The sequence below is a fragment of the Ornithorhynchus anatinus genome, chromosome 1 (genome assembly GCF_004115215.2).
Source record: "Ornithorhynchus anatinus isolate Pmale09 chromosome 1, mOrnAna1.pri.v4, whole genome shotgun sequence".
Classification (NCBI taxonomy): domain Eukaryota; kingdom Metazoa; phylum Chordata; class Mammalia; order Monotremata; family Ornithorhynchidae; genus Ornithorhynchus; species Ornithorhynchus anatinus.
The window spans coordinates 20,910,339-20,922,613 of NC_041728.1; the positions used below are offsets into that span (position 1 = coordinate 20,910,339).

The 12,275-nt window shown below is 46.1% G+C and overlaps 1 protein-coding gene and 1 long non-coding RNA gene across 3 annotated transcripts in view; one reads left to right on the plus strand and one right to left on the minus strand.

Moving 5' to 3' along the window:
- LOC120638241 overlaps positions 1 to 12,275 on the plus strand; it is a 67,161-nt gene that overhangs the window by 31,823 nt on the left and 23,063 nt on the right. The gene's annotated exons all lie outside the window — the stretch shown is intronic.
- CKMT2 (creatine kinase, mitochondrial 2) overlaps positions 1 to 12,275 on the minus strand; it is a 32,771-nt gene that overhangs the window by 16,465 nt on the left and 4,031 nt on the right. The window lies entirely within an intron of this gene.

Below are 12,275 nucleotides of genomic sequence, written 5' to 3' on the forward strand. Positions count from 1 at the left end.
ACGACGTCTGACTTCCAAGCTCGGTCTCTTTCCACTAAGCCACGCTGCTTCTCTAAGTGCTTCGTAAGTGCCGTGGGGTTGAGGGAGGGGTAAACGAAGGGAGCAGATGCAAAGGTGATGCAGATGGGAGTGAGAGAAGATAAAATGAGGGCTTAGTTAGGGAAGGCCTCTTCGGGAAGATGCGCCTTCACTGTGACTTTGAAGGTTGGGACAGTAATTGTCTGTCAGATATGAAGAGGGAGGGCATTCCAGGCTAGAGCCAGAACCTGGGCGAGAGGTTGGCGGCGCGATAGAAGGCTCGAGGTACAGTGAGTAGGTCGGCATTAGAGGAGTGAAGCGTGCGGGCTTGGTTACGGTAAAAGAGCAACGACGTAAGGTAGAGGGGCTAAGGTGATTGAGTGCTTTCAAGGAGAGTTTCTGTTTGAAGCGGAGGTGGATCGGCAACTCCTGGAGGTTCTTGAGGCGTGGGGAAACATGGACTGAACGTTTTTATGGGAAAATGATCTACGTGGCAGAGTGAAATATGGACTGGAGCAAGGAGAGAAATGAGGCTGGGAGGTCAGCAAGGAGGTTGGTACAGTAATCAAGGCGGGATAGGATAAGTTTTTGGATTAACGTGGTGGAACCTGATGCTTCTTTTAGAGCAGGGACTTCAGGAAGCTCATACTAGCTAGCAAGAAGAAGGATTAAAGACATTCCAGGCACTGCAAACAACAAGAGCGTCAGTGCAGCAGTGGGTGACCCTTGTGTGGAAGGGATTGTGATTCACCTATTCGTCTTTTGTGATGCACCCACACAACACTGAAGAAATCTAACAGTAGTATTCTCTTCAAACCTGAAGATCAGATTCTTTCTGTCTCTCTCTTTCTCTCTGTCACCCACACATCGTATGTAACAACTCAAAGTGCATGCAGTGATATAGAAAGAAATAGATGTACTTACAGCCTCTTTGGCCATTCATCATAACATTTCAGCTAATCGGTACAAATTTAGCTAAAAATATGAAACATAATCTTTGGAGAGCAACCTTTCCTTTTCTGCCCTTGCCGTTGTTTGATGACGACGAATCAAAGCTCCCCATTTGGGCATATCTGTTCAGCCAGGGCATGCCCCATGATACAGCCAGGTTGTGCTCCTTGAAAACGTGGCTGTGTCGTAGAATACCTCTTTCAATAGATTTACCTGTGACTAGCTAGGTTCTTTTCTGAATCTAGCCTCAACATAATAATAGACGATGGTATTTGTTAAGCACTTACTGTGTGTCAAGCTCTGTTCTTGTCAAGCACTGTTCTAACCGCTGGGGTGGATACAAGTTAATCAGGTTGGACATAGTTCCTCTCCCACGTGGGGCTCACAGTCTTAACCCCCATTTTCCAGATGAAGTGACTGAGGCACAGAGAAGTGTAGTGACTTGCCCATGGTCACACTGCAGACCAGTGGAGGAGCCGGGGGATTAGAACCCAGGTCCTTCTGACTTCCAGGCCTATGCTCCATCCATTAGGTCACACTGCTTCTGGGCTCCGATAAAGGAAGAAAAATTACACAGTAAATCCCTCCCCACCTTCCCCGTCTCCTTTTCCCCTTCTCTCCCTTCTTCCCATAGGCTCTTCTGAACCCCAGCCTAGGGCCTTCTCCTCCCTCCATGCCTTCCCCCCAGCACTCTGATCATTTGCATTTGGGGGGAGGGGGAGTTGGACTTGGGTCATAAAAACATCTGTTGAAAGAAATGGGAAGGGGAGGCATCGTGGTACTGGAAGTCACACCTTGGGAAGCAGCATGGCATAGTAGATAGAGCATGGGCCTGGGAGTCAGAAGGTCATGGGCTCTAATCCCGGCTCTGCCACTGTCTGCTGTGTGACTTGGGCAAATCACTTCACTTCTCTGGGCCTCAGTTACCTCATCAACTAGGACTGAGACTGTGAGCCCCATGTCCAACCTGATTTGCTTGTGTCCTTAGATGCTTTTTACAGTGCCTGGCACACAGTAAGAGCTTAACAAATACCAGAATTATTATTGTCATTATTCAGCAGCAGGGGTTCCATTTTAGACTGTGAGCCCATTGTTGGGCAGGGTTTGTCTCTATCTGCTGCCGAATTGTACAGTGCTCTGCACACAATAAGCGCTCAGTAAATACGATTGAATGAATGAATCCATCCCCAATCCATTCCTGAGGCTGGGCTGGGAGCCTGGCCGAGGGGGAGGGACACAGGGGGTTACAAGTGGTCGGGGTGTAGGGTCACTGCTGCCAGCGGTTGAGAGTCGGCAACAGGGAAAGCACTGAAGATCAGGCGAGGGAGGAAGAGTGGGCTGGTGCTGGCTACCCACCACAGGGGTAGGAGGAAAGCATGCCTCACCCGGTTGCGTTTGTGGCTTTTGGTAATGGCGGCTCACACTTTGCAGTAGTTTTTGGCTGCGGGGGAGATGCCCCACGCAGCTCGGGTTAACTTTTGACAGCAGCCCCAAACGTGCTACTAGTTTTTTTAAGAAATACAAGCAAGCCAGCTAGTCTAGGTGTTGGAAACTAGGAGCAGGAAACTAGACTGTAATCGTCTTGTGACCAGGGATCAGGTTTACCAACTCCAATGTGCCATACTACCCCAAGCATCCCGTACAGTGCTCTGCACATAGTAAGCACTCAATAAATTCCATGGTTTGATAGCTCAGAACAGGGAAGAGAAGGCAGTGATTGAACGTGTTATGGAATGTGATATGTGGGTAGGACTTCCGGATCCTGGGGTGCATTAGCAGTTAGGGTCAAATGTTTCCCCAAGTCACATATATTGTGGGGTGACCATAACCTGGGGTATACCTGTATAGCAGATGATTAGCAAACTCTTTATTTCTGCACTATTTCAGGAAGTCAAATTATCAAGCAGATTTTGCTTCTGCCTGATATTTAAAAGCAATTTTCTAAATTTTAGCGACAGCACGAATTAGGAAAACCCAGGAAGATATAAGGATAAGTCTCTTAAACTTGTGTTAATGACTCGGAAAGAACCAACTTCTAATTACAAGCACTATATTGCTAGCAAGTAAATCTAATTTCCTCCGGCGGAGTTGTGAGTTGGGGATTTAGGAAGACAAGAGGACTCTTGCAAGTTCAGTGCAGTGAGTTGTTGCTATAGTGAACTAAAGTACTTAAAATCCTGGACCCTTGGAGTGTGGTCCTCCCTACCCCCTCACGACTTCTGTCCATAACCCAGCTCCTCCCCCATTCTATTCTCTGAGCAGTGCTAGAGCTGAGCTGGGTAAACTTTATGCTCTCCCAACCAGGGCCAGCCCATCCTATGGATGCTTGCCTATTTCTGGTCTCTAGGGTCCTCTGTGAAGATACTGTCCCAGCTTCTTCCAGTCATTTCTTTCAGTCAAGATGTCCTCCCATATATCTGACTTAAATTTCTCTTGATTTTTTTCATGGTTACCTTGCATTTCTTCTATGTACCAACATAGAGGGGCAGTCTACCCCACAGCTGTTTGTTTGGGCTCCAGCAATGCCCATCCTGGGTCTCTAACCACACCTGAGAATTGCCAAGCAGGATTGAAAAGATTTAAAATGGTGGTTGGCCTGTCAGCTCTTTGAAGCCTGCCTTTTCCCAGTCCCCATCTTCTAAAATCCCAAAAGTTGGCACTTTTGGTTCTTGGTACCCTCCAAAAAAACTACATGGGGGCCAAATTTTAAAAATTTCCAGCCCTGCAACATTTTCCTTGCAAGGCATTATTCTCCAAACTGTTAAAATGCAGTTTGCAGGTGAGAGACAGCTAGGAAACAGTGTGATTTATGAGGTCATAAAAATACTACTCTGCACACAGGTAGAACTTTCTGATATAAAATATAAAGCTTTCATAATGTGCTAAAGCCATGATCCCTGGTTCCTCAAAGCACCCAGGCTTTTGTTTATCCTGTTCTCTCAGGCAGGATTGATTTATAGAAGTCAATATGCTTTTTGAAACTGCTGGGACATGGTTTTGGAGAAAAGAGAAATCTAAGCATCATCAGTTTATTCCATGTCCTTAATCTCCCAGACTGCTCTTAAAGGGTCCCACGGGGATGGGATGAAGACCAAGACTGGTTGCGGTTTGTTTCTCAGTGGGATAAAATATTCTGCCTCTCTTGCCGCTGCCTGCTGCCTGCTACTGGCTCCTCTAATCTCACCAGAAGCAAGTTCGGCAGAAAGGTTGACCATCACATAAATGGATTGTTAGTATATTAGTTAGTAAATTATTTTTATTATTTATGGTATTTGTTAAGCATTTATTGTGATCAAGTTTAATTAGGTCAGGCACAGTCCCTACCCAACATGGAGCTCACAGTCTAAGTAGGGGGGAGAACAGGTTTTGAATTCCCATTTTACAGCTGAGGAGACTGAGGCAGAGAAAATTTAAGTGATTAGCCCAAGGTCACATAGCAGGCAACTGGCAGGGCCAGGATTAAAACCCAGGTCTTCTGACTCTCAGGCCCATGCTCTTTCCATTTGTTCACACTGCTGCCCTTTCTACTGAAAGTGTCCTCTAAATTTTCCTTTTAGTTCCGCCTTTTCATTGACTTTTTCAGACATATTCGTTCTGCTGCCTCCCTCCCTTTCCTGATCACTGGCTGTATATTAACCACCGCCAGAAGCGGTGTTGACTGAGGAGTGGAAGTTAATTCCCCCATCCAAACCAACCTGAGGGTGGTTGCTGTCCCAGTGTCTCCTCCTCAACCCCATTGTGGTGCTCCCTGCGATGTCATAATGTACTCTCCCGAGCGCTTGGTACAGCACTCTGGACAAAATAAGCACTCAATAAATATGATAAAATAAATAAGATTGAATGAAGCGCAGTGCCTGGCTTTTCTGGCCAGGCGACCTCCCCAGGGCAGGTGTGGGGCCTTGTGGTTGGGTGCTTATGGTGACCTGGGGTGAGGGAGAGTTAGGGAGTTTCCTGCCAAAGAGAACTTGTTGCAACCACAAACCCAAAAGCAGTGGTAACATTGGCAGCTGGCCTCCACACCCCCTCCCACTGCTTCCTTGTGGTCGGACAGCCTTCTGTCTCTAGCGGGACTGGGCCACCGCTGCTCTCCATTACCCAGCTGGCGTCAGGGCCAGTCGACCTTCCTTCTATGCCCCATCCCTCCAGTCCTGACCTCCAGGATGCAAAAATTCACCCCGATGGCCAGAGAGCAGACTTGGCCAAAGTTCTCCAACGGTGCTGCAGATTTCCATGGTGAATGTTGGGGGGGTGCTCTGCCACAATTTACAAAAATGGGGGAAAGGTCACCCCTAGGGAGGAGCATACGGGTTGTAGAAAGGGCTTGCAACACACCGATTAGGAGGGGAGTGATGATACACCAAGCTTTCTGAAGGGCTGATTTTGGAAATATTTCCCAGACTGCTTTCGGATTCTTTCGGAGCCTTAATCTCGAGTGTGATCGCTCTGCTTTGCACTCTGGCTCAGACAAACTCCTCGTCACGGTTAAATTCCCAGCCGTTTATTGGATTCAGCGGTTTGGGAAAGAGTGCGTGTTCCACAGTGAAGAATTGCACCAGACATGCCAGTGCAGGCTGAGTAGCCCTTCAGAAAGTCATTCATGCGCCACCCCAGTGGGCCTCAAGACACGGGAAGAGAGTTGCCAGGTAACATTAACGACAGGAGGCAGACACTGACCCAGGGCATTCTCCTATCCTTTCTGTAGACCAAGAGATATCATGCTGAGTTAATTTCCCCATTCTACTCATGTCTTATGTTAATGAAAAGGGACACTGCCGCTTTATACTGTGAGCTGGTACTAGACTATCTGTCACCTGCTGCTTGATGCCAGTTTTTCCACCCCAATTTTTTCCAGAATCTTTCCTCCTCTTTCAGACTGAGTAAAGCAGAGCAGGAGAGTGAGAAGCAGTGTGGCCTCGTGGATCGAGCACGGGCCTGGAAGTCAGAAGGACCTTCTAATCTAATTCTAATCCTGGCTCCGCCACTTATCTGTTGTATGATCTTGGAAGAGTAACTTAACTTCTCCGTGCTTTAGTTACCTCAACTATAAAATAGGGATTGACTCTGAGCCACATGTGGGACATGGACTGTGTCCAACCTGTGTCAAACTAGGGAAGCAGCTTGGTGTAATAGATAGAGCACGGGCCTGGGAGTTAGAATGTCAGGGGTTCTAATCTCAGCTCCACAGCTTGTCTGCTCTGTGGCCTTGGGCATGTCACTTCCCTTCCCTGGGCCTCAGTTACCTCATCTGTAAAATGGGGATTGAGACTATGAGCCCCATGTGGGACATGGACTGTGTCCAACCTGTGTCAAACTAGGGAAGCAGCCTGATGTAGCAGAGCACGGGCCTGGGAGTCAGAATGTCAGGGGTTCTAATCCCAGCTCCACAACTTGTCTGCTCTGTGGTCTTGGGCATGTCACTTCCCTTCCCCGGGGCCTCAGTTACCTCACTGTAAAATGGGGATTGAGACTATGAGCCCCACATGGGACAGGGACTGTGTCCAACCTCATTTGCTTGTATCCATCCCAGAGCTTAGTACAGTGCCGGGAACAAGGTAAGTGCTTAACAAATACCACGATTATAGTTATCTTGTATTTTTCCCAGCACTTAGTAGAGTACCTGGTCCCTGCCTTTTTCTAAAAAAACTGGTATTTATTAAGCATTTTCCAAGACCTGCGGGACCCAATAAGGGTCCTGATGGTGTGCTGGGTTGCTAGGAATGTTATCGGTAGACCAGTTCCCCAGCAGGCTTCTTACAGCCTCTTTCTGCTAACCGATGAAGAGTTGGGAGAACAGACAGCGTCCTCCAGGGAGTTCCGAGACACCTTCCTTAAACTAGATGTCTGCAATTTATCATTAGCTTCCCTCACGCTCCTACAGTTGGTTGTCAATCTCCAGCACCGGCATCCAAGCAAGCTAGCCTTATTTGGATGCTCATGATGGCATGAGACACTGGTTCGAATGCTCAATAAAATCCACTTTCATTACAGCAGATTCATCCCTTGTAGCCACTCCCTTGGCAGGGCCATCTATCAGCTAGAGCTATGAAGGGTGTCTGGCATATTTGATTTGCAGCAGTCCCCTGTGTCTCAAGATTCCCATTTCTGTTGCGGTTACCTGGGATAACAGTAGTATTCCTGGAATTTATCGAGCACCCACTGGGCACAAAACCTTGTGCAAAGTGATTGGGAAAATAAAACAAAAGCACAATACGTTTCCTGCCCATGAGGAGCAGTCATGAAAGCATTTTCAAAACTGAGTATTCAGAATGATTTAATGTACAGTTGATAGTATCTTTACACACACAAGTGCTGAGGATAGAGATGAGCAAATACATACAAGTGCTAGAGGGAGCTGTTGGAGTGGTAGGAATAGGTCATTAGCCGTTCCTGTAATCATCTGGGTGGCAGAAAACACCCTGGAAATACCCTGCCTATCAGAATAAAGGGAAGTACTACCTCTGGTTAGCTAAAGAGGCAGCAAATCAGAGAACTGGGCTGGAAGAGGGGGCAAGAGGTATAAACCAAAGGAGGTGGGAAATGATAGCAAATGGAAGTCGGAGGAAACAGAACATAGTCGTCCCGTCAGTCTCTTAATCCTACCATGGTGTAAATGATTCACAAGAAATAAGAGTCAGTGTTCTCAAAATGGTTTCCCATAGTAAAATAGCTCAATATTTAACAACCCCTCATCCCACAATATCACAAAGTTCTTACTATAACGCCCTCACACTGCATGCTCATTTTCCTTTGCTTCAATGTCAAGGACTATTTTCTGACCCACTTTTTCCTATAGTAGTGGCCTGTAGAGTGGAAGGGAGAATGGAGTTGGGGAGGTATAAATTGGGTGGATTGGAGGCCAGGGCAAGGAGGTGTTTGCTTGGTGCACCTATGTTAGGAGATTGTGGAAAGAAAAGGAGGGGTGATGAGGTAGGCATATTCATTCTAGGGCCCCTCACTAGAACTGGAGCACTGATTTTCAGTTACAGGCCTGCCTGCTTTATAGGGCCTGCTGATAAATGAGGAAGCTCCTTAAGTGTTAAAGAGCTAACTGATTTCACCAAGTTGCCACCCACACCTCGGTTTAGTGGAATTTCAGATTTCCATCATGTTAGTGTTTGGTCTGTTTGTGCCCTGGGGCCTCGTCTCATGTTTTGTTGAATACCTGGAAAATTAAAACAAAACAAAACAAAAATCTATACCCTTGGAAGTATCTCAAGATTTCATCATAAAACGGAAGAATCCCCCACTCCGTATCACCACAAAATGATCCTCCCTCCCCTCCCATACACCCAGACCCCCATTTCCCACCCAGACTGTCCATCAACCGGTCACACTCGTCTCCTGCCTAAACACTCTCCCATGCACGCCTACCATACATGCACAGTTCCACTCATTTGCAAGGAGAAGAAATACTCACCAAAGCTTAGCTGTCCTGGAAAGAGGAGAACAGCAACAGTACAAGCCCGAGACAAAAGAAAACAGGTTCTTTTATGCCTCAGAATCCAGAGGAATGCATAAACCATTTCTTATCCTCTAGACTTTAAGCTCATTGTTGACAGGGAAAGTGTCTACCAACTCTGTTGTATTGTACTCTCCCAAGTGGGTAGAACAGTAACGCTCATTAGGAGAAGCATCGTGGCTCAGGGGAAAGAGCCCGGGCCTGGGAGTCAGAGGTCATGGGTTCTAATCCTGGCTCAGTCGCTTGTCAGCTGTGTGACCTTGGGCAAGTCACTTAACTTCTCTGTGCCTCAGTTACCTCATCTGTAAAATGGGGATGAAGACTGTGAGGCCTACAAGGGACAACCTGATTACCTTGTATCTACCCCAGCGCTTAGAACAGTGCCTGGCACATAGTAAGCGCTTAACATACACCAACATTATTATTATTATTATTATTATTAATAAATACTATTATCTGCTCCTGCTCCTGCTTCTTGCTGAACTTCCCAGTCTGATATTCATTCCTGTCCCCGATGCCTGCCATAATGGGACAACCTTTCACTGCTGATCTAGTGACTTTTAATGAAAATGTGGCAATTGAATCCTCAGGTTATGTTCAACTCAACTGCTTTCATGCTGGAGCCATCTCCTTAGCGAGTCAAGCACAAAGTGAGGAACAGGAAATCTGAACTCTTACAATTAAATTTGTATTGAGTGGCAGTTGGATGCATGACCCCATGCAAATAAGGGTTCTCTGCATATTTTTTCTCCCTCCCCCGCTCCACCTTCTCTTCTCCAACCCTCCCACCATCCCATATTGACCTCTTGTGTAAGCTTGGATGAGTCAATAATTTGGATGTCCCATTTATTAATCAGAGCTTAATATCTTCTAGATCTTGCATACCTCACGGTGATCTTGGGAGAGTTAACTTGACACTTTTGGGAAAGCACCTTAAACTCCCATCAAAGATTTACGATAGGGTGGTGGTAGTTGGTATTTAATGAGTGCCCACTGAGTGCAAGAAAGGAGTACCTATAGTTCTAAAGGAGTACCTATAGTCCTTATATTAAGCAAAACCTCTTACACTGAGACTTTGGTCACAGATTGTTTGAAAACAAACATGAAATCCCCCCAGTATGCCCTCCAATAGGTAGTCCACCAAGTCATCTTGGCTAGATCACCAATCTTTGACCAGAGGGCACCAACACCTGGACAGTGGCTGCTGTCTCAATGACAGGCTTCAGTCACTATCCCAAGATCCAGTCCTAGGTCTCCCCGATAGTCTTCCCACCTCTTGCACCTTAGACTATAAGAGTTCAGTCCCTGCCCTACAAAGGGTTCCCAGTCTAAGTAGGAGGGAGAATATTTTACAGATGAGGAAACTGAGGCACAGAGAAATTAAGTCACTTCCCCATGCCTGTACAGCAGGCAATTAGCAGAGCCAGGATTAGAACCTAGGTCCTCTGACTCCCAGGGCAGTGCTCTTTCATTCAATCATATTTATTGAGCACTTACTATGTAAAGAGCACTGTACTAAGTGCTTGAAATGTACAGTTAGGCAACAGAGACAATCCCTGCCCAATAACGGGTTCACAGTTTAAACGCCAATAAGCCATGCTGCTTATCTGTAATCAATACTTTATCTGTGGCCCATCATTATGGCAACACGTTATAGGGATTGTGTCTACCAGCAATATTATACTCTCCCAGGTGCTTTAGTACAGTGATCTGCATACAGTAAATCAATCAGTCAGTCATATTTATTGAGTGCTTCCTGTGTGCAGAGCACTGTACTAAGCACTTGGGAGAGTACAGTATAGCAGACACATTCCTTGCCCACAATGAGCTATAGTCTAGAGAGGGAGTAAGTGCCCAATAAATACCATTGATTGATTATGAATTTGTTTGGAACAGTGGCCAGCGCATTACTGAATACATGGGGATCCTTTAATACTATTATATGCCTCCTCTCCATTTTATGACCTCATTGCCCTTTGGGGGTAGGTGAAAGGTCAAAGTACTTGCTTCTTTCTCCACCTTTTATAACCTTGAGGGAGTTTAAGCTTCTTTGGTGTTCATTAAAAATTTATTATTTGAAAAAATTCTTAGGCTGTAGAGGGACATGGGATTAGAATGTGTCAAATTGCAAAGCAGAAGGAGTCATCTCAGTTGAGGTCTGCTAAAGAGGTTCCATCATAGAGCAGCCAGTAGCCACAGTGATAGGTCAAAATCCTTCTTCCCTCTACTCCCTAGAGGTGGTCGTAATGAGGGTGGAATCTCTCGTGAGAAACAGCGGATGAGCCACGGTCCTGAGACTTCAGAATTGAGAAACCTTTGGTAGAGAAGTGGGTTAGAGTGGTGGTGACTTGACCCATCCCCACCTGGTGGGATCATTCAAGCAGTGTGGCCTCGTGCAAGGAGCACAGGCCTGGGAGTCAGAGGACCTGGATTTTATTCCCGCTTCTGCCAAATGCTTCCTGTGTCACCTTAGGCAAGCATTTAATTTCTTTATGCCTCAGTTCTCCCATTCCCCCTCCTATTTAGACAGTGAACCCCATGTAGGACAGGGACTATGTCCAACTTAATTCACTTGTATCTGAGAAGAGTGTTAGAACACTTAGAACGGTATTTAGCACATAGTGGGCACTTAAATACCATAAAGAAGAAGATTCAAACACTAAGTCAGCATTAACAACAGCATTTATTGAGTGCTCGCTCCATGCTTAGGAGCTTGGGGAAGCTATAAACAGACTGAAATGACCCAGTCTTTCCCTGGCATCCTTGCCCTCCCAGGGTTTTCTTCTGAGCAGCAGGAAGGTGAAGAGTGTGGAAAGAGACAAGAGAGGAGAAGTTGGAGAAAAGTGTTGGGCTCTGTTGCTGATCTGTGGTTATTGGCGTATGCTTGGTCCACTCTTAATAAAACAAAAGTTTAGCATCTACATGCAGCTTTATAGGTACCAAGTCACAATTGAGCTGTCTTGCTCAGGATTATCCTGGGAGACACAGAGTTCTCTAGGAGAAGCTTAGCCCCTCTAAAAGGGTTCCCCTAATGTAGAGAGCCTGCACCCCCTCCCAGCCGGCAGCATCTTGCCTCTCCCTGGCTTGATGGATTAGTCTGACCTTCTCATGTGGAGTCTGGGAGGTGAAGAGAGCTTATCAAGATAGTGGACTGAATGCAGGAAGCTGAAAAAAATCCATTCACAAGAAGCCCCCCTGCACACTTCTTGCCAAGACCTCCTTCTCTCTTCCTAGAGGATTTCATTGCTTAGCCAGGAATCCTCTAGTAATAGTAATGGTATTTATTGAATATCCACTGGTTACAAGTCCTGTCCTAAAGAAGCTTAATTCTAGTTGGAGAGTAGACGTAAAAATATTGCACTAAAATGAAACTCAGAGCATGTGAGACTGCGGAATCTGAGAAGGTCCACCCAAACCCGGTGCTGGGATACTGGCAGGGCTGTGTGGCAGTTAAAAGAACTTAGTGTTTGGGCAAAGGCCAAGTGGCTGGTGACAATGAAAAGCGGAGCGGAACTACGACAAACACTGGAGATTGCAGTAGAACAGATTCAGCACCCCATATTCTTTGCTAAATTATCAGTCAAGGCTGAATAGGTCTTTCTAAAACTCTCCCAAACTAAATGGCACTGTGATTGTATCTCATTACAACACCCACTATCCATATTAATATTATCATTATATTGTATAGAAGTCCCTACTATAGGTCAAGCACCATTCTAAGCACAAAAGTAGATAGAAATTAATCAGGTTGGGAGCAGTCCAAATCCCACTTAGGGCTCAGTAAACTGAAGAAGAGCATGAGAAGAGGGTCATCTTGTGAGAATAATCATATCAATCAATCAATAAA